The 4,029-nt window shown below is 38.3% G+C and overlaps 1 protein-coding gene across 3 annotated transcripts in view; it reads left to right on the top strand.

Moving 5' to 3' along the window:
- LOC100746679 (zinc finger protein rotund-like) overlaps positions 1 to 4,029 on the top strand; it is a 173,534-nt gene that overhangs the window by 117,972 nt on the left and 51,533 nt on the right. The window lies entirely within an intron of this gene.

The raw sequence follows: 4,029 nt of genomic DNA, 5'->3' as shown, positions 1-4,029 counted from the left end.
GGGGGGGAGAGGAGCGAGAAAAAAGCAGGGAAGTGTGTGGCATCGTAGTTTTTCTCGATGGCGCCAGAAACATCCTAATTCTTCTTTGTCGTTCCTTCCAAAAAAGTAGAAAATCGTCCTTATTCTTGTCGTTACGACGAAAAGTAGGAGAAAATAAGAATCATTAGAATATTCAGCGGGTGAACAAAATTTCTGTTTTGTTCCCACTTCTTAGGCTACAATTATTATAGCCAAAAGAAAGTTTAAAATTGGCGCTCATTAGCAACTTTCTACTGGATACTTTTCATCATGTTAGTGAAACAGTGATCTATTTTGGGATACATTCATTGCTCCTCTAAAATAGAATTCTGTTTTTTAAAATTCCAACGAAATTTAAATTCTCTTTCGTTCGTCATATCTTTATATTCGTAAAGATACGAATTTACAGAAACATATACAGTATAGAAATCAATCAGATAATGTTAAGTATCATTAATTTTGAAAGATATTTGATATTTATTAACGAAGTAGAAGTAAAATAGGAGAGCGAGAGAAATCATACAGACGCTAAGAGGTTTTCGACAAATTTCCTGTCTCGCGCTGTGATACGCACGTTTTAAGGGCACCACGTGCTCAGTCGAGACGCGGGAAGCTTACGGGAAAGCTCGAGGGGATACGATGCGTCATTTCGCACCCAGGTGGATTCTTAGGCGCGGAGAACAACAGAAGGTGGACTCTTATGACGCTGCAATTTCCTCCTGGTGGATCCACAACGAAATTCGAATTGTCTACGGTTTCTATCGTTCCTCCGCACCAGTTGCACAACGATGCCCTTCCCATTCATGTGTATTCACGTGTGTAGCTCTCGGAAAAAATTGAAGATTGAAGCTTGGGACTTTAGGAGAAGAATCGGGGCAATTTTAAAAGATATAATATTAACCCTTACTGTGTGAACGTGAGTCTTCCGTTTCACAAGATATCTCAAGTGTTTTAAATTTAATTTAGGAAAATTACTATGTAATTTAATATACAAAATAGTAAATCTTTTTGCTACAGGAATTTGCTATGTAATGATAATTTAAAAAACTTTATGATAATGTTAATTTATACATTATATAAACTCTTTTAAATAAATTTAAATACACAGTATAGATTAATACATATCATCGTATATTAATATTTTGAAACTCTATCATTCCATACAATATTCCCAAATCCTTTGAGTGTTTTTAAAATATTACTGGAATTATCTCGTCTTTTCATAACCGAGAAAAATTCAGCATTTCAAAAAGAATACAAAAACGCGACTGCATCTCTAAAATAGAACTTATTCGGCATCCTTTGCTTCTGACACATCAACAAGAATATCATTGAATATTCACGAGGCGAACGGTATTTTTCGACATTGATTGTGGTAGGTCATCGAGGATCCCCTCCATTCTCGATCGCTTTTTTCGCTTGAATTCCTCGCAAGAAGGAACGACTAGAAAAGTTTCTGTTCTCGAACACTCATTCTATAGGAAGCTACATTGACCAGAATAATTGAACTCCATAATTGGCAAGCACAAAAAAACGATGATATTGGAAACATAACAAACTGAACATTAGTCGTCAAAATACATACGTAATGAAGTTAAGAAACGAAGATAACGCGGAGTCAATTTAAATTTAGGATAATTCGAATCTTTTTCTCGTTTTTCATGTTTTCTCTTGCTGCATCTAAAGTACACGATATTTTTTCATTCTTTCGTACCGCTACACTTTATGTGTTCTACCTTTTATTTACTATAAAATTGCTAAATAATTTAATACGAAACAATAGTAAATTATAATATCGAAGGCTAACGATGTTTTATGATATACGAGTTTAATTATTCCGTACAAAACTGAAGCTTGAATTTTAAGATGTTGAAGTTTGACTCAAACAACCCTATCTTACCTACTGTACACATAACGAAATCAAACTGCTGAACCGAACGCATCTGGAAATCTCTTAGATAAATCCCCTTCCGTTAAACGTGTTTCTGTTGAGACAAATTTATCGGTGCCGCTCATGAAGAAACAGGAACGTCGAAAAATCGTAGTTTTAAAATAGTAGGGGGATGATAAGCGACAGAACGCCCGTTAGATCATCGTTGCACCAAAAAATGTTGTAAATGAGCTGCCGGATTACGCGCTGGGTGAAAGAGGAAACCTCGTATCTTAGACATATCTTGAGACGTCTAAAAACGAGGGACAGACTGAGAGGTCTGGAAGACAAACGCCATTGGACGCAAGAGGCAAGCTAGGAGGAACATGAATTCGTCGTCGATTCGGATGGACAGACGTTATCCCGCAAATTTGGATGGTATTTAAACGATATTCGTCTACGAGAACAGGTTACTTACTTTTATGACCGTTTTTTACTCGATGACGTCGTCAGCATGGTTAATCGCAATCTTTAATATAACCTAACTATTAATAAACCTCTAAGTATTCATAATTTCTTCGAATTATTAAATCTATTAACTAGTGGAAGTAATTTCAATACGATTTGATTGGTCGATGATGTCGTGTCGTCAACATACTTAATCGCAAACTTTAATATAACCTGACTATTAATAAAACTTTAAATACTCATAATTTCCTCGAATTATCATATTAGTTAATCGAAGTAATTTCCTAATACGATTGACTAAGTATTATCGATCGTAGAATGAAACAACTCTCGGAGTGTAAAAATATTATAGTTCCTTCATTTACAGTATCTTTTAAATAATTGTCTAGATAAAATAGGTGATGTCTGCCTTCACTAAACGTTAAATTTATGTTTCCCACAATACTCGTATCATTGCTTGCAGATTTAATCTCGTATTAGAAAATCACGCGAGTATTCTTAGAGTTTTACGCGAGTAATTTTAGAAATGTTTTCTTAAAAAATGGTATACCAGAAGCATACAATGCGTTACATGTTCGAGAAACGGAAGACAGGAAAGCCGTGTGGCAGAAAATCTCCTCATAGGGTTCGTTTGATAAAATAAAGTGGACGAAGGGCGAGGGTAAAGAGCAGTCAACGTGGCCACTTAATTAACCCCCTCCGTGAACTCTGCGCGGCCTCTTGTTTAAGCAATATCAATTTTACCACGGAGGTCCTACGCAGCCAATATTGACTCCCCGAAAACGTATTACATACCACTGCGTATTCCGAAATCGGATCCCGAATTTTCCAAACGTTGCTCAACCCTCAATCTTCCTCTCCAAATAAACCTCTCACATAAAAACCTTCTATAGACTTGAAGGAAAAAAGAAATTGAAACACAAAATTCACTGCATCTCTCTTATCAGTCTAATCACTGCCGTCGAGCAATGTCAAAACAGATATCTACAAAAAACAAAAAGAAAAGGCGGAAAATATTGAGGGTAGAAAAAGGCGATATCGTGGACTCGAAATCCTTTCACCGGCTTCTTGCCCCGTACATACGTATGCGTGCGTACAGAGTAAAAAGAAAAAAAAGAGGTGAAAAAAGAGAAAAGAAGGAGAGGAGAAGATTTTCAAGCAACACAAGAACCCTGCACCCGGACAAAATAGACGCTTCGTCTCGAGGCGAGGGTAAAAGAGACGAAGAGAAAAAGAGCGGCTAGGATATAGCAGAGGGGTACACGATAAAGATGAAGATACTCTCGTGACTAGAGCACACCGTGCGTAAGAAAGAGACAGAGAGAAGAAACGAGCAGAGCATACGGAGGACGCGATATGCCCGCTTAATTATCCCTCCCCTTTCCTCCCCTTTCACGTATGCGCCTAGTCTATGTCTTTCTCACTTCCTCGTTATTCCTCTTACACGTTCTGCTCCTCTCTTCCTCTTACAAACACTCGTTCGTTGTCTCTCCTCGCCTCGTGTTCCCTCGTTCTAGCTACTCGTAGCGAAGCGAGAAGCGTCGAATGAGCGAGTAGTGGGGGAAGACTGCGTGGAGACGAGAGTGGGAGGGAGAACGAGCGAGGTTAGAGTGCACGGCGGAGCGAGAGAGAGGGAAACAGCGGAGTACTCGGTTTCCGTGGCGGCAGGGTGG

This window comes from Bombus impatiens, unplaced genomic scaffold (genome assembly GCF_000188095.3).
Source record: "Bombus impatiens unplaced genomic scaffold, BIMP_2.2 scf_0027, whole genome shotgun sequence".
Taxonomy (NCBI): domain Eukaryota; kingdom Metazoa; phylum Arthropoda; class Insecta; order Hymenoptera; family Apidae; genus Bombus; species Bombus impatiens.
This window is presented reverse-complemented; position numbering and strand designations above follow the sequence as displayed.